This window comes from Stenella coeruleoalba, assembly GCF_951394435.1.
Source record: "Stenella coeruleoalba genome assembly, chromosome: 11".
Classification (NCBI taxonomy): Eukaryota; Metazoa; Chordata; class Mammalia; order Artiodactyla; family Delphinidae; genus Stenella; species Stenella coeruleoalba.
Window position 1 is genome coordinate 80272310 of NC_137157.1, and position 26777 is coordinate 80299086.

The 26777-nt window shown below is 39.9% G+C and overlaps 1 protein-coding gene across 3 annotated transcripts in view; it reads left to right on the forward strand.

Moving 5' to 3' along the window:
• ITPR2 (inositol 1,4,5-trisphosphate receptor type 2) overlaps positions 1–26777 on the forward strand; it is a 527231-nt gene that overhangs the window by 46971 nt on the left and 453483 nt on the right. The gene's annotated exons all lie outside the window — the stretch shown is intronic.

The window sequence follows — 26777 nt, forward strand, 5'->3', positions numbered from 1 at the left end:
TGTGATAGGCACTTTCTACACAGTTCTTATAATAATATGCAAGAATATTGCATTTTCATCTTGCAGAGAGAGTGACGAGGACAGTAAATGTCCTTTGAGTGGAATTGGTCACTTAAAAAAAAATTAATAAATTAATTAATTAATTTTTGGCTGTGTTGGGTCTTTGTTGCTGCACATGGGCTTTCTCTAGTTGCAGCAAGCGGGGGCTACTTTTCGTTGCGGTACATAAGCTTCTCATTGCGGTGGCCTCTCTTGTTGCAGAGCACGGGCTCTAGGTGCACGGGCTTCAGTAGTTGTGGCGTGTGGGCTCAGTAGTTGTGGCTCATGGGCTCTAGAGCGCAGGCTCAGTAGTTGTAGCGCATGGGCTTAGTTGCTCCGCAGCATGTGGGATCTTCCCGGACCAGGGCTCGAACCCGTGTCCCCTGCACTGGCAGGTGGATTCTTAACCACTGCACCACGAGGGAAGTCCCAAAATTGGTCACTTTGAATAAGTGATCCAGATGTCTCCCCAGGTGGAGAAATTAGCAGAAAGAAGGCTGTGGGAGATACACCACCCATTAGAAGCACCCGTAACAGTGCTCAGTGGGGACACTCCCCCAGCCCTGGGCATGTGAGGTGTTGTCAACTATACACAGTTCCCACCGAGGATGGACTCACCGTAGAACTACATGAAGGAGAGTCAGCAGTTGTGGCAAACAAGATGCGAAGTGCTCCGGAACACCTTGCCAGACGCTGTGCAGTAAGTGTGTGGAAATGATTTCAGAGACAGAAGAGGCTAGAGGAGCCTAATGGAAGAATGGGCAATATGAAAGGGAAGATGTAGGTTCTAAAGAGCGTGAACTAGCTATTATATAAAAATGAGGAGACAGTGTTATAGAAAAGAGAGCTGAGGAAATTACCCAGAATGCAGTGCAGAGGAAAGTTTGAACAAGTCATTAAAAGCTTGGAGGAGGGACTGAGAAGATCCAGCAGCATCTAATCGAATTCTAGAAGGAGAGGCTGGAGCGCATGAGGATGAGGCAACATGTAAAGAGATAGGGGCGAGAACCTTCCTAAATTGTAGAAAACCACTGTTCCTCAGGTGGAAGAGACACACTGAGTTCAGAGTAGGGATGATAAGCAAATCGAGATCCACAGACACTCCTTTGTGCACTGTAGGATGATAAAGATAAAAAGTTTCAAAAGCGAACTGGGACAACAAATCAGCATTTGTAACAGAAAAAAGCTTGGGGTCCGGGTTTTAACTGCACTTTCGCTGGCTGTGTCATCTTAAGTAGGTCACCCAGCCACTTAGCGTCTCAGAGGACATCTGTCATTGGCTGCTGAGACCAGGGCTGTATAAAAACAAGAATAATCTTACCACACAAGGCTTTGTGAGGCTTGGAATCTTTACAGAGAATAAATGTAGAAGTGTTTTAAGTCATTATACAAATGGTAGCTAACTTATAATAGGCATAATGTATTTCCATTAAACATATTTGACTCTGCTCTTGCATTATAACCTCTTCAAGGGAAGGATTTTATTTATTTATTTTTTGTGTGTGTTTCCCAGGCACAGAGGTTTGCCCATAGTAGACATCCAAAAAAAAAAAAAAAAAAAAAAAAAGGCATTAGATGCTTGTGGGTGGGAGACCCAAACTTTCCCTGGGATCGTGTGAAACAGCTTGGTTCCCAGGGGTGCTTCACGGCCACGAGCTTGGGTAGCCTTATTCCTCTGTCAGTCAGGGGAGGTTAATCTGTCAAAGATAAACCTTCAGGTTTTGTGGCTGCCTTTTTTCTTTTAGATATTTGACTGTATCTGAGGGAACTCTGCGGTAACAGCTCTGTACCCAGTAGGTAATAATACACAGATACTTGGTGTCATATGATTCAGTGGGCGCTGGTTCAAAGTATGAATCACTCAGGTGCTCCGTCCGCCCCTGGAAGGCTGGCTTTTCCTGTAATCTAATACTTTAGGTCATTGTCCTTGCTAGTTTGCTCTCATTTTCTACCTCTAGTTTAAGACTAAGCCATTTGTCTCACTCCACTCATCATTGGAGAAGGAGGGTATCTTCCTGTTGGAGATTCAAGGTTCCCTTTTATCTTAAAGCTCCGACTCTTCTCTGATTCTTGGAAGCCCATCCTAACGGAGCCCTGGAGGAGGATTCCCTGAGACGGGCTTGTCTCTGCCCTGACCTTCACACTGCTCGGCAGCTATAAGCAAACCTTGTTTTCCCCAATGCTGTATCCTTTCTCATACCTTGTGTTTTTGCAGCTTCACTCTTCTCTTCCTGAGTGTATTTCTCCTGTTCCCTTTGGCTGTAAAAGCCATCACTTTTTCATAGATTTGGCTTCCAAGATCACCGCTCCTGCATTTCCAGACTCCTCTGCTAGGTTTCCAGAGCCACCCTCCTTTCTTGTTACTTTTCAGATAATGTGAAGAAACTATAGTGTATCAGAAACTATAGTTCAGCTGCCCCTCAGTTCCTCTTGCCTTAGCCAAACGATGTTCTGAAATTAATTTGAAAAGATTTTTATTTTTCATACTCACTTTATGATTTGTTCAAGTGAATCATAAAATCTTAGAGCTTTAGCCAATTAAAAGTAAATCTAGTACAGTTCCCCACTTTTTTGAATGAGGCGCCAGAGTTTGAAAGAGGTTAACATGTCTCCTCAATACACAAAATTGTACGAGAAGTGCTCCTTTGACTGTGTCATACTGCCTCTCATGAACAGAGGAAATGAAGTTTTAACAAACAAACAACTTCCCAAGGGTTATTTAAAACCTGGCGGATGGAGAGCTATTTTCAGTAGAAACCACCCAATCGGAATAGTATTAACCGAAGCGTATTGGCTTTCTCTTAAGTGAGTGCAAAATTATTTTCATGATCAAATATTCTCTCATTTTTAAAGATCAACTTTAAACTTTGGAATACATTTTTATTTATTTATTTATAAATATTTATTTATTCTATTTATTTATTGTGGCTGCGCTGGGTCTTATTTGAGGCCTGCAGCCTTCTTAGTTGTGGCATGCATGTGGGATCTAGTTTCCCGACCAGGGATCGAACCTAGGCCCCCTGCATTGGGAGTGTGCAGTCTTACCCACTGGACCACCAGGGAGGTCCCTGGAATACAGTTAGATGTAAGAGGAGTCGTGAAGGTAGTATAGAAACTTCCCTTCCATCCAGTTTCCCCTGTGTTAGCATCTTACATAACCATGGTACATTTGTCAAAACCAAGAAATTACCATTTGTACATTCCTATTGACTAAATTCCAGGCTTCCTTCGCATGTCACCAGTTTTCCATTGTCCTTTCCCCATCATCCCATCCAGGATCCCACGTGCCGTTAGTCATCATGGCTCCTTAGTCTCCTCTGGCCTGTGACACTTGCTTAGTCTTTCCTTGTATTTTTTCTATGACCTTGATACTTTTGAAGGGTACTGGCCGGGTATTTTGTAGAATGTCCCTTGGTTTCGGTCTGGCTGATGTTTTTGTCATGATTAGAGTGGGGCTTAGGTTTTGAGAAGGAATGGCACTGAGGTTAACTGCCCTTCTCCTTGCCTTGTACAGGGGCACATATTATCAACACGATTCATCAGTGGTCCTGTTTTTTGATATACAATTTAACCCTCTTCCCCACACTAAATTATAGCAGTCATTTTTGTTGACTTTATATTCTTTTCATTTTTCTTTTTTTTCTCCTAGTTCTTTTATGCACGTACATCTCCCCCTGTTCTCTAGAAAACCCTGGTGTAGACTTTTCCAAAAGTTTGTGTGTATTAATACGTGTGCAGTTTCTATTAGGAGGAGAAACTGATCTAAATCAAAACAAGGGAGATCTGTGTGTCCTTTTATTACCATCAGGGTGATAAAACACAGAAGTAATGCAGAACCCCAGGGGCCACTCCCCAGGAGGGCTGAGGAAAGCAGAGACAGCTCCTTTTCTTGGTTGATTAGATAGTTCACAGCCTTGGGCCATTTGGTCTTGAAATTTCCAACTCTGAGACTCTGTGGTCATTTGACACGTGACTTTTTCCTAATCCGCTAACCCTACCAAGTGGCTGCTTCTGGAAAGCAAAAAATCATTCTGAGGCAATAAGTTAGAATGCTTCAGGAGCTAAAACAGAGACTTTCTCTGCTGTGCGGTGCCACACGAAAGCAGGTAGTGAGTTTCAGGGACTTGGGAGAACAGTGACAAGACCATTTCTTTAACTCAGTTCCTTCTCTGCATATAATTCCGGGAAGCTGTCTTGAAGGCTGGCACTCTTACCTTTTGGCTCTACTCATGGAGGTTATACACTTAAAAGCATCTGTGAAAAAGCCATCCAGCTAGGTAGTAGCTTCGACTTTTTATGTAGTTGAACATGTCAGTCTTGTCTAGCACAGTAGTCCTCTGGTATGAGCCAATTATAAATACTTCCTCTACCAGCTTAACAATTGCTTTATTGTATTTCTTCAGATTTGATGTTAGTGTAAATTTTTTGGGATGAAGACTGAAACTGTTTCAGGTTTGAAGTTACTACCATTTATCGAGCATTTAATACACGCTACACTGGGCTCAGGGCTTCCTGTGCATTAATGTTTAGTCATCACAATAACCCTATAAAGGAGAAATTGTGGCTATCCCAATTTTGCAGTTGGACAGTTCAGTATAAAGAAACTATACAACCGTTTTAAGGTCGCTGAGCTTATTAGTGGTAGAGTCGGGAGTCAAAACGAGTTTGTCTGACTCCAGAACTGTTTGTTTTGAACCACTATACCATACTGTCTATTGAATAATGCCCTCCGGTAAATTCTACCTGTTGGTCCAGTAAAGCCACACAGATTCCATCTAATCCCTCTTCCACACAGTGGAGCTTTAAGTATTTATTTAGAACGATTATATTCCTGTAGGTCTTTTCTTCTACGGTCTTAATTAAAAAAAATTCTTTCACCTGTTGCCAGCTACAGATTCTTCAGTGATTTCTCTAGTCTTCATCGCACTGCTGTGTTTGGTTTCTGGTTGGGCTCCTGTTTGTCAAATTAATTCTTAGCGGTGTAGAAAGAACTGAACATGGTACATTTGGGTGCAGTCTGATGAGACTCTCCCTCTTTTTTGGATGCCACACTTGCAGCTCAGGAGTCCTGAGTAGGACTCCCTAACTCACCTGCAGCTGTTAGTCAACCCAAACTCCTGAGGCTTTTTCATTCGCATCTCTGGACCCTTGTTTCCCTCCTCGTGTGCTGCATAATTGGTATTTTGGAACCAAGCGGAGAATTGGCTACTTTCATCTTTTTTAGCATTGGTCATTGTTCTAACCTGCCAAGCTTCCTCTTTCTCTCTCTCTTTTTCGATCTTAACTCTCATCCACGTTATTTATTCAAATGCCCAGCCTCATGACATCTTGAAATTTAAGTGGATAAAAGGGATATATGTGGGCTTTCCTGGTGGCGTAGTGGTTGAGAGTCCGCCTGCCGATGCAGGGGACGCGGGTTCGTGCCCCGGTCTGGGAGGATCCCACATGCCGTGGAGCGGCTGGGCTCGTGAGCCATGGCCGCTGAGCCTGCACATCGGGAGCCTGTGCTCTGCAACGGGAGAGGCTGCAGCAGTGAGAGGCCCGTGTACCGCAAAAAAAAAAAAAAAAAGGGATATATGTGATACTCTCCTTTCATGTGTTCTTCTAGTGTGATTGGATATATCTGAAGAGAAATAGATTAGGACTGTGTTAGTTGGAGCATCTACACATTCGACCCTGGAAGATGTGGATGGAGCGTATTACTTTGGGAGGTGGTCCTGGGAAGCGTGAGTGAGGGAGTGAAGGAGAGTCAGCCTCATGGAATGAAAGTCAGTAAAGTGTGAATAAGACCCGCCACTGTGGCAGCTGGAACTCAGTCCTGCAGGGCCCTGGGAGAAACTACGAGGAACGTGCTTCAGAATCTCCTACCCAAGGGCGGAAAGGCTGGGACCAGCTTCCATCCTCTGTGGGTTGAGTTGTCACCCCCTCCCACACAGACATCTGGACTGCTGCTGCTTGCAGCTGAGCAAGTTCTTCAAGTGTCAGGGAAGCCCTCATGAGGACAAGAGGAGAGATGCGGGAGCTTGGGCTTGGAACCTGCCCACAGGCTGGGATCCACTGTGGTGTCAGCGAACTTGGGCCCGAGGACGCGGTCACAGTACTGTGCGTGCTCAGAATTTGCACTCGTTTCTTTAGTTGAAAGACCTGCAATTAGACTGCCAAGTGTTTGAGGGCAAGACTGTGTTCTGTTGAATTCCCAAGATCAAGAACAGTGTTTTCAATATCACTGGGGCTGACTTAATTTTTGTTGAATTAATAAATAAATGTTTTTCTAGAAAAAAATTATAATTCTTAAAGGCAATATAATTTCAGTTTTTTTGTCACATGCTTTTTTTGGAGGTCTTAATACTACCAGCATGTAACATAGTTGTTAGCTGATTACTTCATTTATGAGAAGGCAATGTATAGACCTGTTATAGTATTACAGTTTTGTATTCTAGGCCTCTAAATTTCAGCTTATTGGTGTTAAATGTGCATTCTAGCATATAAATCTGTAGTGTGAATAGCAGAAGAGGAAAACTTCTACATGCGTTAAGTGAAGTTCTTTTAGGTTGTAGTGTTTTGTGGTTTGCTGCTACTCAGAGAAGTTTAGAAAATTGCAGTGGATTTCCAAGACAGAAATTACAAAATTTATTAACAAATGTCTTTAAAACTCTCCAGTTCAATGTTATTGCTGTGTTGATTCTATGTATTTATGGTAATCATATTAAGAACCTTCCACAGCTTATTATTAAACTCTTAAGCGGCAGTGGAAATGGGGTAATAAGTTTATTCTTTTCAGTGAGGTTTCAGAGAAGGCCCAAAGGATGAAATGAAAACAGATTGCTTTGCTTCTTTGCTTCTTCTGTTGAAGCTAGTCAGGGTTGTAAAAGGGCTCGTACTTTAAAATACCTTAGTCTCTATTGGAGGGGAGTTGCTGTGGTTTTGAATGGTCAAATAAGACTACTTTGGAAATCTAATCACCTGCTGTTTAGGGCTGCCCTCATACAATTAATTGAATATCTAAAATATATATGTGCTGTATGAACTTTGATTGATTTGTGGCTTTGACTTGTGAAGTTTAATGTTCTCCTTGAAGAGTGAAAAGTAATGGGCAGAAAATTAACACTTGTGATGTACGTGGTTTAGTGGTGTTAGAACAACTCCCTTGCTTACTGATCGTGTATCCACGGGCCGATTTTCCTGAGCTGGGGGCTCGTGTGTTAAAATCTCCCTTCTAATGTTGCGTATGAAATTAAATATGTGTCTAAATTTTTTGCAAGTACTGAATAAATGCCTTTTGTCTGTGAACACTTTAACTTCATAACCAAGATGGCTCTTTCTAAGAATAGAAAGTCCTAAGTATTGGAATTCTTAACTTTGAGTGCTTTTGATGGCCTTTATCCATGTTACCTTACTTAATTCTTAATAACGCCATTTTACAAATTTGGAAACCACACTGTGGAGAAGTAAAGTTAACATGCTCAACGTCTCACAGTTGGTAGGTGGCGAGGCGGGCTTATTTGAAGCTGGCGTTTTCACACTGTAAGATCTTGATAAATTTAGTAGAGATTTATTGGTTATCCACTCTGTGCAGTGCAGTGTGTGAACTAGTTACTAAGGTTCAAATGAATCATAAACGAATGCTGCTCTCAAGGAATTTATAATCTACTGAGGGAGGTAAGATATGTTTATAAATAATTGCAACCCAAGGTAGACAATGATAAGGGCTAAATAAAAAGTTGTGGTAAAGGTATGGTGGGAGGATGGAGGTTTTAATTTCCTGTTTTGAGAGATGAGAAAAGCTTCTTAATTAAGATGGCAATTGACCTGTAACTTGAAAGATTGGTGCCTGCAGGGAAGGGACATCTAGGCTTTTCAGGCCTAGTATTCACCTTTTCATGAAAGTAGCTCCTAGGGTAATGATTGGTACGCAGAGTTAAATTGCATTTCCCTTTTAAACAGTAACAGAATGTTTGGTAGTTTTTCAAGTACAATACTGAGATGAAAGTGCCAAGCCATTACCCCAATAAATTTGGTCTTCTGCAGGAGATAGACAAGTAAAGCAATGATAACTAAATGTGACCAGGGCTACTCTGTTACCACTGAGGCTAATCACTGACATTTATTTAGTCCTTACTATATGTCAGGTGATGTCTGCAATGCTTTACATTCTATTAATCCATTTAATCCTTAAGCAACCCTAAGTGGTACGTATTTTTATTTTTTTATTTTTTTGTGGTACGCGGGCCTCTCACTGTCGTGGCCTCTCCCGTTGTGGAGCACAGGCTCCGGACGCACAGGCTCGGCGGCCATGGCTCATGGGCCCAGCCGCTCCGCGGCATGTGGGATCTTCCCGGACTGGGTCACAAACCCGTGTCCCCTGCATCGGCAGGTGGACTCTCAACCACTGCGCCACCAGGGAAGCCCAGTGGTATGTATTTTTATTAAGATATTATTATTAGCTGCATGTACTAGATAAGGCGCTGTAACAGAAATAAAACAACAACAGCAAAAACCAATGGCTTATATAAGATAGAAGTTTATTTCACTTAATAGCGCCTAGATGAGTAATCCAGAACCATCTTGCCACTCTACTCTCTTCAACATGTGGTTTCCAAAGTTGCTTCAATAGTTACTACTTCTCAGTAAGTAGAAAGGGAGCAAGAGGAATCCAGGGCAAGTAGCTTCTTCTTTAAGGAGGACTTCTGGAATTGCGTATATTACTCCTACTCATACGTCATAGTCACATAGTATATTGGGTTGAATGGCTGTCTGCCGAAAGGTAAGTCCATGTCCTAACACCTAGACGCTGTGAATGTTACTTTCATAGGAAAAAGAGACTTTGCAAATGTAATTAAGTTAAGGATCTTGAAATGAGATCACCCTTGATTACCCAGGTGGGCCCCAGATCCAATGACAAATGACATTATAAGAGACAAAAGAGGGGGAGACACACACATAGAGGAGAGGCCTTGTGAAGACAGAGACAGAGAATGGAGTTATGTGGCCACAAGCCAAGGAACACCAGGAGCCACCAGAAGCTGGAAGAGGCAAGAGAGGATTCTCTCCTAGAGCCTTCGGAGGGAACACGGCCCTGCCGGCACCTTGACTTTGGACTTCGGTCTTTGAGAACTACAGGAGAATAAATGTCTGTTGTTTCAAGCCACCAAGTTTGGTGATTTGTTACGGCAGCCACGGGAAACTCATACACATAGTTACATCTGCTGCAAGGAGGCTGAGAAATGTGATGGTTAGTGGGCTGGCCATGTGCCTACCTAGAATTCAGGAGTTCTGTCATCTAAAGGAAGAAGAGAATGGATACTGGAGGGTGGAGGGAAGGGTAACATTCTCTGCCACATCCCATTCTATTGAGGAAATTGAGGTACAATACAATGAAGTTAAGTAACTTGACCAAGGTCATATAACTAGTAAGAAGCAAAGGATTGGTTGAAATCCAGACACTTAACCGCTAATTATACTGTCTTAAGTCCCAAAGGGCTGTGGAAGTAAGAGAAGAGGATTATAATTGCCTTGGGAGTTTAGAAGAAGCATGGAGGTGAGCTGGAGCTATGGAAGAATGGGCAGTTGTTAATCCGGTGGAAAGGAGAGGGTTGGGGAGAAATAGGCACAGGGGTGTGGAGTAGCATGACCCATTTGTGGTTGTGGCTTTTAGGAATGTTAAAAGCTGAGGAGAATGCGGAAGAGTGGCGGAGGTGAGCTTGGAGGAGAGTCCAGATGCCCAATGGTCTTGTATGCTGAGGCAGTTAATTTTTATGTCAAAGATAGTGGAGCACAATTAAAGACTTTTAAGCTGGGCTATGACATGATCAGAATCGAAATTTTGAAAGATGATTTTCTTATATGGAGAGACGGAAAATGTAGGATGGGATGTCAACTAAGAGACTGTTAAAAAAGTTCAGAATATGATAAGGGACTAAGTAGCTAGAAATTTAACTATATTAGGAATTGATGACTCCTTGTATGTAGGAGTGTGGTGGAAGGTCGAGGTGAGGGAGAGGACGCATCCTAGAATTCCCCCAGGTGTCAGATTTGGGCAATGTGGTAGGTATTAGTAGCACTTATTGAGATATGGAATATAAAACAAACTACTTGATAGGGGAGGATAATTATGTTAGTTCTGTATTATTATGTAACAAAACCCCCCAAACTGAGTGGCTTTCTGAGCATTCATTTACTTAACTGATGAATCTGCGGGTTTGCTTGTAGATTCTTTTCTTCTGAGCTGGCTTGGCTGACCTCTGATGAGCTTTTGCTCATGTATCTGGGGTCAGCTGGCAGCTGGATGTCTGGGTTGGCTTCATTCACGTGTCTGCCTGTGGATAGGTTGTTGATTGGGGTGGCTGGGCCATGTGTCTCTCACTATTTGGCAGGCTAGCTCACATTCTTCCCTAGGGAGAGCGTGAGAACAGCAAGAAAGCGCAACCCCCCAATGCTCAAGTGCTATTCAAACCTCTGTGTCACATTTGCTAATGTTATATGGCTAAGTTCAGAGGCAAAAAGTGGAGAAATTGACTTCGTCTTTTGATGGGAGTACCTGCAAAGTCACCTGCAAAAGGACATGCATACAGGGATGAGAAGAATTTATGGCTGTTTGCAGTTTACCACAGTAATGAACTTGGTTCTGGCATCCTTTCTGCCAGAGGAGAATATCTAAGAGATTTCCTGATATGTTAATTTGGAGGCTCAGGAGAGAAATCCAGATGGAAAATTCAGACTTGAAATTTAATAGCATGTAGATAGAATTTAAAACTGTGAGAGTGAGAAGAAAAGAGTACCCTAGATGGAATCCCTGGGAACACCAACATTTAAGGTGCCGCCCTAAAAACAGCAATATCAAGAGCCACAATGAAGTACCTCTACAAAAATGGCTGAAATAAAAATGCTGACAATATCAAGTGTTGACAAGGATGCAGATCAACTAGGACTCTCATATGTTGCCGGTGGTGGACCAAATGCTACAGCCATTTTGGAAAAGAGTTTGGCAGTTTCTTATAAAGTGAAATATACACATACCATATGAGCCCTAAATCTCACTCTTAAATATTTACCAAAAGCAATGAAAACTTAAGTTCACACAAAGATCTGTTCCTCAATGTTTACAGCAAAAACTGGAAACAGTTAAAAAATATCTTTCAATTGGTGAATGGATAAACAATACATGCAGTGGAATACCACTCTGCAGTAAAAAGGAGTGAACCATGGATACACCCAACAACACCGATGAATCTCAAAAACGTGATACTAGGTGAGAGAAGCCAGTCTCCAAGGGCTGCATAACGTATGACTCCATTTATATAGCATTCTGGAAAAGGCTGAGGCAGGAGGGGTGAATTTAGCTAACTCAAGGTAGGATAGTCCGGAGAGGAAAAATAGCCCTGAGGTGGTTAGAAGTTTACTTGACCCAAAAATAATCTCTTGACTTCACTGAAAAATAATGAAGTCTCCCCACTCGACACTTCTGTGACTTCTTTTAACTTCTAAGTCTAGCTGTGTGGGAAGATGGAGAAAGACTTTATCCATTCAGGACTCTTTGCCTCTCTGGGTCCTCATACATGGGAGGGTCCTTGGTGAGGTCTTCAGATATTTACATGATACAGTAGTAATTTTGGGGAAAAGAATGATCCTTATGAAAGTATAACAAAGCACATTTTAATCACTTTTACAAGATGTTCGTTCTTCTAAATATATGGAGGGTTAGAGTATTTCTACCTATGCTATATCCATTTTTATCTTTGTATTCCCTAGGAAAGTAATCCCAGTTATATTACTCCAGTGGAATTTCCTATGAGAAATGCATTGCTTTTGTAATATAGTTTTCAGAAACACATTGTGGTAAGAAGCACAGACTGTCTGTAAAACTAAAACTATGGCTCACTCAAAAACTCTTCAATGTATTATATAGTAGCTATTTTTCTTTTTTTTTAACATCTCTATTGGAGTATAATTGCTTTACAGTGGTGTGTTAGTTTCTGCTGCATAACAAAGTGAATCAGCTATACGTATACATATATCCCCATATCTCCTCCCTCTTGCGCCTCCCTATCCCACCCCTCTAGGTGGACACAAAGCACCGAGTTGATCGTGTGCTATGTGGCTGCTTCCCACTGAATAGTAGCTATTTTTAAATAAACTATTTCCCTATCTTCTCGTATTTTGTCATGTATTAGGCATATTAAAAGACATATTAAGGGACTTCCCCGCTGCTCCAGTGGGTAAGACTCCGTGCTCCCAATTCAGGGGGCCCGGTTTCCATCCCTGGTTGGGGAACTAGATCCCGCATGCTGCAACTAAGGGTCCACATGCCGCAACTAAAGAGCCTGCATGCCACAGTGAAGATCCCATGTGCTGCAACAAAGACCCAGAGCAGCCAAAAATAAATAAATATTTTTAAAAAGACATATTAAAAAGTCAGTCACCCCAGTTTTCACATGCTGTATAGCATAAAGTATCCCCAGTGGGAGAGAGAGTGTCTTACACATATTTGTTATTCTAAGTGAAAGTATGTGTGAATTAAGATTATACTTCTATAGCTTACGGTAGGTGGGCCTTACTTGTTTTACTCTTTTGAGTATTAAATATATTAATATGTTTTGTTTATGAAAGTCTCCGTGCATCTCCATAAAGCTTACTAATCATTAACTTATTCAAGCTACCCCTAAGATAAAAGATTGATTTGTACATTGTGTGTTCAAGTCCAAGTCAACTGCCTTTTCTTCCCAGGTGTTAATTTAGTGAATGAGCAGTTTAAAGATCTTCTCTGATCAGGTGCCCTTGTTTACATTTTGTGGTTTTCAAGGTAAATACAGCAATTTCAGAATACAGCGAACTGCTGGCGGGTGGCAATGTTTGTTTTACAAATGCTTGGAAGTAGTTTGTAAACTTGGCCTTCTGAAGAACAAGAGGTAAAAACTGAACAAAGCAGCCCTCGAGTAGAGATCCACCCTCAGCTGGTCACGCACCACCCTCTCACCTTGTTCTCCTCAAGCCTTATTGTCCTTTGTTAGCTGGGGACCCCTGCAAAGAGATTTATGCCCTGAAAGTGAAAGTGATGTGTCCCCAGGAGTTCACGGAGTCTCGCTACTTTTCTAATGTTTTGCTCTATGACTGTGATTGGTGGTGGTGGTGGTGGTGGGGTGTGTGTGTGTGTGTGTGTGTGTATGTGTGTGTGTGAATCTTCCTCTGGGTAACTTAGAGCTGGTTAAAATTAAATTTCCAGGGGCTCTCCAGGTCCATGAAGAACCAGAAGATAATGTGTCCTGTCTTGGAATCATAGGCATAGGTAGCCTAAAAATGCTTCTTAAGCTAGCACTTTCTAAACGACAGAAGTTTCAGCTCTGTTGAGAAATAGGGCTGCAGAATTTGTCCTTCTAGTTCCACTTAGATATACTGCGTGAAGTACAAGTCGAGCTATGATTGTTCTAGAAAGCTTCACAGTTACGCAACTTGTATTCTGATTGTATCTGCATAATTCAAACCTCCATGTGGATAAATACTGGAAGGAAAGGAGTTAAAACAAAGTTAAGTATGTGGTTAGGTTGGGAGTTAGGTTTTGTAACGTTACAACACAAAAGAAAAAAGTCCAATACCGGAAATGTCATGTTAAAAAAACAGTGTGGCTGTCCAGTGGGCAAACGTACAAACAAAGCAAAGAGCAACTGATTGAGTGTAACGGATATTTTGACTTAAAGCAATAACAGTGAAAGTTCTTTAATTCCTATTTCTTTCTCACCCTTGTTTTTTCAAAATATATATTTGGCCAGCATTGTTAATAAAACTAAAGGCAGTTATCTTCACTAGTTGGCTTCCATGTAGACAAGTCAGGAGAGCAAGTGAGTTCCCTATTTTCACCTAACACAAGAGATAGGTAGCATGGTCTAGTGGGTTCTTTGGTTGCTCTGCCTGTCCCTTCCTTGCCCTCCTACATAAGATTTATTAAACAGCCTGGAATTCAAGGTCTCATCACTTAAATAGCCTAGAAGGTAAATATCCTAGAAACATTGACTTAGTTGAGTAAAATCTTTAGGACTTGGAAACTGATCACTTTTTTGCAGAGGAAACAAGGCAATCAGGAGCATTTATTACTTGTGCCCTGTGAGCCACACTGGGATGGTTATATAGTAACCAAGCAAGCCAAAGACAGCCCCACCATCGTGGTCATAGGCCATAGGAGATGGTCAATGCAAAGTGTGAGTTTGTCGTAGGACAAAGACCTAGACGTAGTTCTCTAGCTTGGGGGTCTTCAAGACCCTTTTGAGAGGGTCTACAAGATCAAATTATTTTCGTAATGACAGTAACTTGTTATTTCCCTTTTCTACTCTCATTCTTTCTTGATTGTACAGTGGAGTTTTCCAGAGGCTCTGTGAAGTGTGATGCTGTCATCTGTCTGTTGGCTAATGAAACGTGCTTATGTTTTATGGTGTTGCAAATGTCTCAGTTTTAATCTGTTATACAGTAAACATCCATAGAAACAGCCCACAAAAGAAAATCTCTTAGGGGTCCTCAATAATTTTTTAAGGGTATAATGAGGTCTTGAGACCAAAAATTTGAGAACAGCTTACTAGAGAAACAGTCAAGTAGCAAGAGTTAGGAATCAGCTTACCTGAGCTATAGGAAAAGGCATGTGTTAAAAGCAGTGAACAGGCAGGGAATAGGTGAGAACTGTGGTCAGGAAAAGTAATTAGAAGTCAGGAAGCCAGCAGATATACCAAGGAGGCAGGACAAAATGAGGGGACAGGAGAAAGAGCTACTTTCCATGAGCTTTTCTAGTTCAGCTTTGTATCCATAGCATTGTGCCTATAGCAGGATGGGTCTTTGATGACTATTTGTGAATGATTGAATTAAGTATAAAGATTGTAGAACTGCATAAAAATTTGAGAAATGTTTGAGATGCAGTGTTTATCATAGTATTTTTCATGACGAAGTAAACTTAAATATACAAAAGGAGGAAAAGGATGTATACACCATGATGAGTCCTAAGTGGGAATTTAATGTTTTCAAATAATGTTTAATAACTATAAAATGTGAAATGTGTATATATATATATATATATATATATATATATATATATATATATATACACACACATATACCACATCTCTTTATCCGTTAATTTATTCTGTTGGTGGTCACTTAGGTTACTTCCATATCTTGGCTGTTGTAAATAATGCTATGATGAACAGAGGGGTACATCTGTCTTTACAAATTAGTGTTTACATGTACAATGGGTTATTACTCAGCCATGATTAAAAATGAAATCTTGCCATTTACGACAACAGAGATGGACCTAGAGAGTCTTTTGCTAGGTGAAACAAGTCAGACAAAGACAAATACCGTACCATTTCACTTTTATGTGGAATCTAAAAAACAAAACAAATGAACAAACGTAACAAAATAGAAACTGAGTTGTAGATTCATAGATACAGAGAACAAACAGGTGGTTGTCAGAGTGGGAGGAGTGTGGGGAGGAAAGAAATAGAGGAGGGAGATTAAGCAGTACAGACTTCCATTTGCAAAATAATTGAGGCTTGGGTATGAAATGTACCAGTGTAGGGAATATAGTCAATAACGATGTAATTATCTTTGTATGACATGTATAGAAATATCGAGTCACTGTGTTGTATAACAAGAACTAACATAGTGTTGTAGGTTAATTATACTTCAAAAACAAACAAACCAACTGATAGAAAAAGGTAACAGATTTGTGGTTTCAGAGGTGCGGGGGAGGTGGGGAGAGAGGGTAGATTGGAGAAAGGCAGTCAAAAGGCACAAACTTCCAGTTATAAGATAAGTAAGCCCTAGGGATGTAATGTACAACATGATAAAGATAATGAACCCTGCTGTGTGTTATATATGAAAGCTGTTAAGAGAGTAAATCCTAAGAGTTCTGAGCAGGAGGGAAAAAAATAGTTTTTTTCCTGTTCTTTAAAGTTGTATCTATATGAGGTGATGGATGTTCACTAAACCTGTTGTGATAATCATTTAATGATGTATGTAAGTTAAATCATTATGCCGTACACCTTAAGCTTATAAAGTGCTGTATGTAAATTGTATCTCAATACAACTGTAAAAAAAAGAGAAAGTGTGAAGTGGAAAAAGAGCTTTACATGAAACTGTACATATAATACATTTTCAGTTATCTAAAATATATATGCATGTATAAGTGTATATTTTGGTAACTATCTGTCTGCCTTTCTCACTAAGGATATACATCAAAATGATAGACATTGTTAACTTTGGGACATGAAAAGAGGTGGGACTTTATTTTTTCTTTAGATTTTCCAAATTGTTTTTCAGTGATCATATATCAGTTTTATATTCAGAAAAAAAACCAAGTTTTTTTTTATATACACAGACATATAAACACATACATTTTTAAAGCCACTAGAAAAAAATTTGAGTTGTTTCATATTGAGTTCGTTTTCTGTCTCAGGCTCAGAATTTTTTTATTTCTTGGCTGCCTATGTGAAGCTGGCCTGAATGTCTGGAGGTGGCAGAGGCCGGTGGGAGTTCCAGGCAGAGGGGGGAGTACTGGCAGCCAGTACTGCTCTTATCAGAAGGAAGACTCAAATTCAAGAAGTCGTTTTAACTTGTCCTGAATACCTACTGCCCCATGTGAAGATCTGTAACAGACTCCAGGCTCAGAAGGAGGCCTGGCTGCTTCAGCGGTGTCAAAGAAAGAACAAGAAAGCTTGTAGCAGCAAGAAGAGGAAAATACTTGTTGATCTGCAGCTTTGCCTGCCCTTCGCCACTGGAAGGGCTAAAAGCTAGGCCCATAATAGGAGGAAAAATAATAATAATTAAAAATACATATTACACACACATATATTCTGCTTGCTAAAGTTTTTAGGGGTTTGAGTTTTCTAGCTGTAACGCATAAGTTGTCCTTTGGTGCTTCACCTTTATCTTTTTTCCTGTCTTTATAGTAGCAGGAAATCTTTGGACATTTAAAAGTGAAAAGACCACACACAGAAATTAACTGAAAGAGGATTATAGGCTTAAATGTAAGAGTTAAAACCGTAAGACTGGGCTTCCCTGGTGGCGCAGTGGTTGAGAGTCCGCCTGCTGATGCAGGGGACACGGGTTCGTGCCCCGGTCCGGGAAGATCCCACGTGCCGTGGAGCGGCTGGGCCCGTGAGCCATGGCCGCTGGGCCTGCGCGTCCGGAGCCAGTGCTCCGCAACAGGAGAGGCCACAACAGTGAGAGGCCTGCGTACCTCAAAAAAACAAAAACCAAACAAAAAACCGTAAGATTATTAGAGGCAAATATAGGAGTAAATCTTCGTGATCTTGTGTTATGTAATGATGTCTTAGATATGGCACCAGAAGCACAAGTAACAAAAGAAAAAAATGGATAGACTGGACTTAATCAAAATTATTGATAAAAATTTTTGTGTTTCAAAGGACAGCATCAAGGAAGTATAAAGGCAACCCATGGTCTGGGAGAAAATATTTGCAAATCATATATCTGATAAAGGACTTGTATTTAGAATATATAAAGAGCTCTTACAACTCAATAATAAAAAGACAGGGACTTCCCTGGTGGCACAGTGTTTAAGAGTCTGCCTGCCAATGCAGGGGACTCGGGTTCAAGCCCTGGTCCGGGAAGATCCCACATGCCGCGGAGCAACTAAGCCCGTGCACCACAACTACTGAGCCTGTGCTCTAGAGCCCGTGAGCCACAACTACTGAAGTCCGCGTGCCTATAGCCTGAGTTCCACGACAAAGAGAAGCCACCGAAATGAGAACCCTGCACACCGCAGTGAAGAGTAGCCCCTGCTTTCTGCAACTAGAGAAAGCCCGCACGCAGCAACGAAGACCCAAGGCAGCCAAAATAAATAAATAAATAAAATAAATGTATTTAAAAAAAATAATAAAAAGACAAATGACCTAATTGAAAAATGGGCAAAGGATCTGAATAGATATTTCTCAAAAAAAAGAAGATATAAATTGGTCAATTAAGAGCATGGAAAGATGCTAAATATCAGTAGTCATTAGGAAAATGCAAATAAAATCCACAATAAATATCACTTCACACTTGCTAGGATTGCTATGCTCAAAAAGATGGATAATAACAAGTGTTGTTGAAGATGTGGAGATATTGGAACCTTCATACACTGCTGGTGGGAATGCAAAATGATGTGTGATTTTGGGAAACAATCCAGGAGTTCCTCAAAAAGATAAAGTTATTATTTGACCCAGCAAATCCCTCCCTCGGTATATACTTAAAAGAGATGAAAACATATGTCCACACTAAAACTTGTATACAGATGTTCATAGCAGGATTATTTATAATAGCCCAAAGTGGAAAAATTCCCAATGTCCATCAACTGATGAATGGATAAACACAACATGATATATCCCTACAGTGGAACATTATTTAGCCATACAAAGTAATGAAGTACTAATACATGCTACAGCGTGGATGAACCTTGAAGCCATTATGCTAAGTGAAATAAGCCAGTCACAAGAGACTCCATATTGTATGATTACTTTTATATGAAATATCCGGAACAGACAAACATACAGAGACACAAGTTAGATTAGTGATGCCTAGGGATGAAGGAAGAGGATATGGGGGGGGGTGGGTTGTGAGTACAAAATTTCTTTTTGAGGTAATGAAAATGTTCTAAAATTAGTGTATGGTGATATTTGCACAACGCTCTGAATATTTTTAAAACCATTGAATTGTACACTTTAAAGGGGTGAACTTAATGCTATATAAATTTTATATTAATAAAACTGCCATGAAAAAGCAAAATATTATGTAGCCAACAGGTGATAAATGTTAAAACTCATAGTTACAGGTTGAAACAACTTGATGTACCATTATGATTGTCCAATCAGCCAAAATATGTGAAAACTGTAAGCTCTAGAGAGGCTATGTACTTCCCCCTCTTAAAAAAAGAGAGGCTGTGTGGAAATGGGTACTCTTACACTCAAGGAGAAACTATAAATTGGCAAAGACTTTCTGGAGAGCTGTCAGATGAACCAAGCCTATTTTACAAGGCTTTGGCTGATGGAGGAAAATATAAAATAACCAGCAAGCAAAGAATTCTGATCTTAAATGTTAAATAATAAAGTTTCATCTCTACGTACTCATGAAGATACAAGTTCAACGATGAACGAACTTATAAAATCTATTACTAACGTATGAAGTATATAATTAACATAGGCTGTTGAATCAAAATAGGATGGCTGTAGTTCAACGCAAATAAGGTATCTTTAGTTGTTTTGTATGTCCCATAGAAAATACTGTTTTTTGGGGTTTTCGCACAAAATTCTAGGGTATTGCTTAAGTTCCACTTAGACAAAGAAATGTTCCAGGTTGTGTCAGTTAGACTTTCCTTACTGTCCTATCTGACAGCAGATCTAGATGGAAGGGCCTGGTAATCTTATCAAAGCCTTTGTTTCAGTTGAGTCTTAGTGTAGCCAAAAAAGTGGACAAAGAACTTGCAGAACTATTTTTTTTTTTTAAGCTGTGTTCCTCAAAATAGCTAGAAAAGAAAAACAATAAAAATCTTCAACAGTTTAGGAATATTTTTATATTTTTAGGCTAAGTAAACCATGAAATATCAATGCCACTAAAAAGAAATATGTGCACTTTTGCTACACGTTCATGAGTATACATTTCCCCTATGAAAGTGAAAGCTCTACGAACAGAGTATAACCATTTTAAAAAAAAATATTTATTTATTTTTAAAAGTTTTGGCTGTGTTGGGTCTTTGTTGCTCCGTGGGCTTTCTCTCTAGTTGCGGTGGGCGGGGGCTACTCTTAATTGTGTTGCGCGGGCTCCTCATTGCGGTGGCTTCTCTTGTTGCACAGCACGGACTCTAGGTGCGTGGGCTCAGTAGTTGTGCCTCGCGGGTTCTAGAGCGCAGGCTCAGTAGCTGTGGCGCACAGGCTTAGTTACTCCGCGGCATGTGGGATCTTCCCGGATCAGGGCTCGAACCCGAGTCCCCTGCATTGGCAGGCGGATTCTTAACCACTGCGCCACCAGGGAAGTCCCGAGTATAACCTTCTTGTTTATTTCTTCATCCACAGCAAATACCATAGTGTTTGTCGCATACTAGGTACTCATTAAATGTCCAACAAATGAGTCTGGAAAATTTTATTTTTTGTTAGGCTTTTCTGTATATTTGAAGTAGTTCATAGCTAAGAAAGATTAAAAACAAAAGAAAATAATGTACCTACCTCTCTTGTTACTGTATAACCTTTTATTTATTAATAAAATTTGAAGAGGATATGTTACTTTATGTTTTGAAATATTTTCCTTTAAAATTGTAAGTATTATTAAAAAATAAGAGCAACACATACTTTTAGTCATCCTAGAACATTGGGAGTTGCTATTTGGTGCAGATTCTACTTTGTTCAAAGTGTCACCACAATCCACAAATTCAGAGACCATTATCAGTCTTCTGCTTTCTCATGGAAGGGCAGATAAGGTGTCAGGATCATTTTACAGAGGAAACAAAAAGCCCAAGGAGTAAGAAAGGGAGGGGGAAAAGGTCACTCTTCTCTTACTTGATAAATACCACTTGATGGAGGAGGAAAAAGGGAAGAGGAAAGATGAAAACTGCCAATATTAGGTTGGCTAATCTAGAATTAACTGGGCAGAGCCCCAAACTAGCCTTGCTCTTCTTTTATTAGACACTTATTTTTAATTTTTTTAATTTTTTGCGGTACGCGGGCCTCTCACTGTTGTGGCCTCTCCCCTTATGGAGCACAGGCTCCGGATGCGCAGGCCCAGTGGCCATGGCTCACGGGCCCAGCCGCTCCACGGCATGTGGGATCTTCCTGGACCGGGGTACGATCCTGCGTCCCCTGCATCAGCAGGCGGACTCTCAACCACTGCGCCACCAGGGAAGCCCAGACACTTATTTTTAAGAGCAGTTTTAGCATCACAGCAAAATTGATGGCAAAGTACAGAGATTTTCCATATCAACATCCGCCACCAGAGTAAGACATTTGTTACAATTGATGAACTTATGTAGACACATCATTTCATCCAAAGTCCAGTGTTTACACTAAGGTTCACTCTTGGTTGTGTACATTCTATAGCAGTTAATGAATGAATAACGATATGTATCCACTGTTATAGTAACACATAGAGTAGTTTCACTGCATATGTGCTCTCCACCTATTCATACCTCCTTCCCCCCCGACCCCTGTCAACCCCTGAGCCCTTTTTTCCAGTTTGTTGAGGTATAATTGACATACAATATTGCACTAGTTTAAGATGATTTGTTATATGTATATATTGTGAAACAACTACTACTACAAGTTCAGTTAATATCTGTTACCACACGTAGTTACAATTCTTTTTTCTTGTGATGAGAACTTTTAAGATCTACTCTCTTAGCAACTTTCAAATATACCATACAATGTTGTTAACTACCGTCACTATGCTGTACATTACATCGCCAGAACTTATTTATCTTTTAACTGGAAGTTTGTACCTTTTGACCACCTTCACATCCCCCCCGCCCCCGCCTCATCAACCCTCGACCTCTGGCAACCATTAATCTGTTGTGTTTCTGTGAGTTTGTGTTTTTATTTTTTTTAGATTCCACATAAGTGGAATCATACAGTATTTGTCTTTCTTTGCCTGACTTATTTCACTTAGCATAATGCCCTCAAGTTCCATCCATGCTGTCATAAATGGCAAGAGTTTTCCTTTTTTATGGCTAAATAATATTCCAATGTATATGTTCCATTAATATTTCATTGCAATAATATTCCATTGTATGTGGTATATATTCCATTTTCTTTATCCGTTCATCCATTGGTGGACGCTTAGATTGTTTCCATGTGTTAGCTATTTTTAAATAATAATGCAACAAACATGGGAGTGCAGGTACTTCTTTGAGATAGTGATTTCATTTCCTTCACGTATATACCCAGAAGTGGGATTGCTGGAACATTTATAGTAGTTCTATTTTTAAGTTTTTGAGGAATCTCCAAATTGTTTTCCATAGTGGCTGCACCACTTTACGTTTCCACCAACAGTGCACAAAGGTTCCTTTTTCTCTACATCCTCACCAGCACATCTTATCTGTTATCTTTTTGATGACAGCCATTCTAATATCTCATTGTGGTTTATATTTGCATTTCCCTGATGATTAGTGACATTGAACACCTTTTCATGTACCTGTTGGCCGTCTGTATGTCTTTGGAAAAATGTCTATTCAGATCTTCTGTCCATTTTATAATCATATTGTTTGGGTTTTTGCCATTAAGTTGTATGAGTTCTTTATATATTTTGAATATTAGCCTCTTATCAGATAGATGATTTGGAAATATTTTCTCCCATTTAGTAGTTTGCTTTTTCATTTTGTCGGTGGCTTCCTTTGCTATTCAGATGCTTTTTAGTTTGATGTAGTCCCACTTGTTTATTTTTGCTTTTGTTACCTTTGCTATTGGTGTCAAATCCTCTGTCCATTTTTAAATTGGATTGTTTGTTATTTTGCTGTTGAGTTGTCTGAGTTCCTTATACATTTTGGATATTAATCCCTTATCAATTATATGTTTTACAAATATGTTCTCCCATTCTAACCTCTGAACCTTTTACTCACCATAGTTTTGCCTTTTCCAGAATGTCATATATTTGGAATCATACATTATGTAGCCTTTTTAGACTGGCTTCTTTTACTTAGTCTATGCATTTACTGTTCCTCCTTATCTTTTCATGGCTTTGATAGAGCATTTCTTCTTAAAATATTTCTTTTTAGAATATTATTATATTCTGTCATCTGCACATCCCACAGTGTATTTATCCATTCACCTACTGAAGGACATTTTGTTGCTTCTGAATTTTGGGGATTATGAATAAAGCTGCTGTAGACAGTGCAGGTTTTGTGTGGACGTAAATTTTCAGTTCATTTGGGAACATACCAAGGAGCAGGATTGCTGGATCAGATGTTAAGATTGTGTTTAGTTTTATAAGAAGCCACCAGATAGTCTTTCAAAGTTGATGTACTATTTTGCATTCTCACCAACAATGAATGAGAATTCCTGTTCCACATCCTTGCCAGTATTTGATGGTGTTAGTGTTTTGAGTTTTGGGCATTCTCACAGGTGTATAATTGTATCTCATTGTTTTAATTTGCAATTTCTTAATGGCATAATGTTGAGCATCGTTTCAATTGTTTATATGCCATCTCTATATCTTCTTTGGCTAAGTATCTGTTTAGATCTTTTGCCTGGTTTTTAATTGGGTCACTTATTTTCTTATTGTTGAGTTTTAAGTGTTCCTTGTGTATTCTGGATAATAATCCTTTATAGGATAAGTTTTTTGGCAAATATTTTCTCTCAGTCTGTAGTTTGTTTTCTCATTCTCTTGACAGTGTCTTTTGCAGAGCAGAAGTATTTCATTTAATTTAGTTTTTTTAAAAGATTTTTTTTTGATGTGGACCATTTTTAAAGTCTTTATTGAATTTGTTACAATACTGCATCTTTTTTTTATGTTTTGATTTTTTGGCCCCGAGGCATGTGGGATCTTAGCTCCCCGACCAGGGATCGAACCTGCACCCCCTGCATTGGAACGCAGAGTCTTAACCACTGGACCATCAGAGAAGTCCCAGTTTTTAATTTTAAAGAAGTCCAGCTTATCAATCATTTCTTTCATGGATTGAGCCTTTGGTGTTGTATCTAAAAAGTCATTGCCATACCCAAGGTCATCTAGGTTTTCTTCTATGTCATTTGCTAGGAGTTTTATAGTTTTGCATTTTACGTCTAGGTCTATGGTCCATTTTGAGTTCATTTTTGTGAAGAGTATAAGGCCTTTACTTCTTTTTGCATGTGATTATCCAGTTGTTCCAGCACCATTTGTTGAAAAGACCATCTTTTCTCCATTGTGTTGCTTTTGCTTCTTTGTCAAAGATCTGTTGACTATAATTATGGGAGTCTACTTCTGGACTCTCTATTCTGTTCCATTGATCTGTTTTTCTATTTTCATCAATAGCACATTGTCTTGATTACTACAGTTTTATAGTAAGTCTTGAAGTAGCCCCTCTCTTTTTCATTAAGGACAAATTGAGGGGAGGTGGGGAAGTTGGATACTAAAATTTCACCTTTTATAAGATAAGGGCTAGGTATGAAGATTTGGCTTTAGGCATTTTGGCCAAGTTGGGTGTGCTGATTGTGAATCTAGAATCAAGTGGAAGTCTTTACCCAGTAATAGGCAGCATTCAGGTAATCAGGTAAGCCCCTTCATTTCCCTGGGTGGGGGGAAGCAAAGGGGTGAGAAATGCCATAGTTTGACTATTCAAGTTCCCATCACCAGAAAGAAGCGATGGAAGTGGAAAAGAAACTCCCCAATAATAGTACTGTTAAAACAACAGCAACGGGCTTCCCTGGTGGCGCAGTGGTTGAGTCCGCCTGCCGATGCAGGGGACGCGGGTTCGTGCCCTGGTCCGGGAGGATCCCACATGCCGCGGAGCGGCTGGGCCCGTGAGCCATAGCCGCTGAGCCTGCACATCTGGAGCCTGTGCTCCACAACGGGAGAGGCCACAGCAGTGAGAGGCCCGCGTACCGCAAAAAAAAAAAAAAAAAAAAACAGCAACATGAATGCTGATCGGCCAACTTAAAACTAGAACCTGCAAGTACTTTGGAAGCACCCTCTGTGCCCCTACTTCATCTCCCGACCTTTCTTCCCCTGCAGAGATAACTACTGTCCTGACTTTTGTGTTAACCTATCCCTTTCTTTAGTTTTATCATTTAAGATGTATGTATGTATCCCTAAATTAAATATACATGTCTCATTGTTTTCTGGGTCCATGAAGTTGGATGGAAAAAAATTGCATCCATTTTTTTCACTCACCTTTTTTCATGAGTTTCACTATTTTTTATTAGTTTATTGCCTTCAATTATGAATGTAGGTATTAAAATATTTTTCTCAGAAGGGGTACGTGGGCTTCACTGGATGACCAAAGGCCCCTGGCACATTCCTGCTAGGGTATTTCCCTAGGAGTGGCATTGCTGGGAAACAGCAGATGCTCCATTCTGGCCCTTCTTGCCAGGAATCCTCATTTACTACAGAGCATGGACAATAATTTGAGGGACTCTTCTAAGTTCTCCAAAGGATGGCACGTAACCATTCCATTCTATTACATGGTAGGAGAGGAGTTGATTTGTTATCTATAGTGAATTCCCTAGGCATTAGGGCTTACTTCTCTCCTGGAACCACAGGTTGGCATTCAAGTCTTGGTTGGCTTACTGGGAACTTCTTTTTTCCTGCACTGGGTATAATGGAGTCTGACTGATTGAGATTTAGACCCTGCCTCTGCCACTTACTAGGAATGTGACTTTGAGGGGTTACTTAATCCCACTCTGTCTCAGTGTACACACTGTAAAGTGATGGTGATATAGACATCCTGGGGTTCTTTGAAAATTAATTTGTGTAAAGTAACTAGCACAGTTACTGGCTCAAGGTAGGATCACTAAGGGTTGTTTTCTTCCTAACCCCCATTCCATTCCCTATATAAGGAATCAGAGATACAGATGGTAAGATACAGTTAAATTTCCCTTCTTTCCTTCACCTTTTCCTTGAAATGCTGAGTTGGATTTTATATCTATATCTATATATCTATATCTATATCTATATCTATATATATATATATACACACACACACACACACACACACACATATATACGTATATATGTATATATATGTATATATCTTAATTGAAAATTTAAAAAGTATGTATTTTAATTGAAGTATAGTTGATTTACAATGTTGTGTTAATTTCTTCTGTACAGCAAAGTGGTTCAGTTATACATATACGAGCATCCTTTTTTATATACTTTTCCATTATGGTTTATCACAGGCAATTGAATATAGTTCCCTGGGCTAGGACCTTGTTGTTTATCCATTCTCTTTATATTAGTTTGCATGTGCTACACCCATACTCCCACTCCATCCCTCCTTCACACCCCTTCTTCCTTGGCAACCACAGATCTTTTGAGAGTTGTTTTTAATTTCATCTTTATTATTCCAATGCAATCATGTTTGATTCTGGTGACCTCCATATTGCTATGACTTTCTTTAGTTCAGACTTTGCTTGGGCTTAGTGGAGGTGTCAACATGAGTCACTGCAGCTCTAGAAAAGCTGATGTGGATCCTGGCCTTGCCCAAATCTGCTCCTTCAGTGTTTTATCACTCTGTTGTTTAGTCCTGCTCTGCCACCTCTAAGTACTCTTTAGTCTTTGAAGGAATCTTTCTCATTTTCCTTAGGTGGTTTGTGTGTGCCAGCTCATAGTATCAGTAATTTTGTATTTAATTTGTCTAGATTTGCTTGGTGTTTGCAAAGCTTGTGTAATTTCCTTAGGTAAGATATAGTTTACAACAGAATGATACCTTGCAATTTAAATAGCAGCTGTTGAGGGAAGGCAGACAGTTAACAAACTACTCTTTCTGTTCTTTTGCAAAGAGCTATGCTGTGATGAAATGAATAATATATTTTAGTGCATACCTGGATTTGCTACTGTGGTTTGATTTACATGGACTAAGAAAAAAACCCTAGTTATTTGAATTTGTTTCCAAATGCAACACAAGTTAGATTGCTATGAGAGAATTTTGAAAGAATAACTGTCTTGTTCCGAAGAGAAGGAAATTCTTATCTGTTAGTTCTTACAGTAGTTATGGCCCATCACCTAATTCTGGGGAGGGGTGTTTCTTTTGCAAGGGGAGAATTTATATGTGTGTATCATTCATTTATTTCTAAAGTATTTAATGAAGA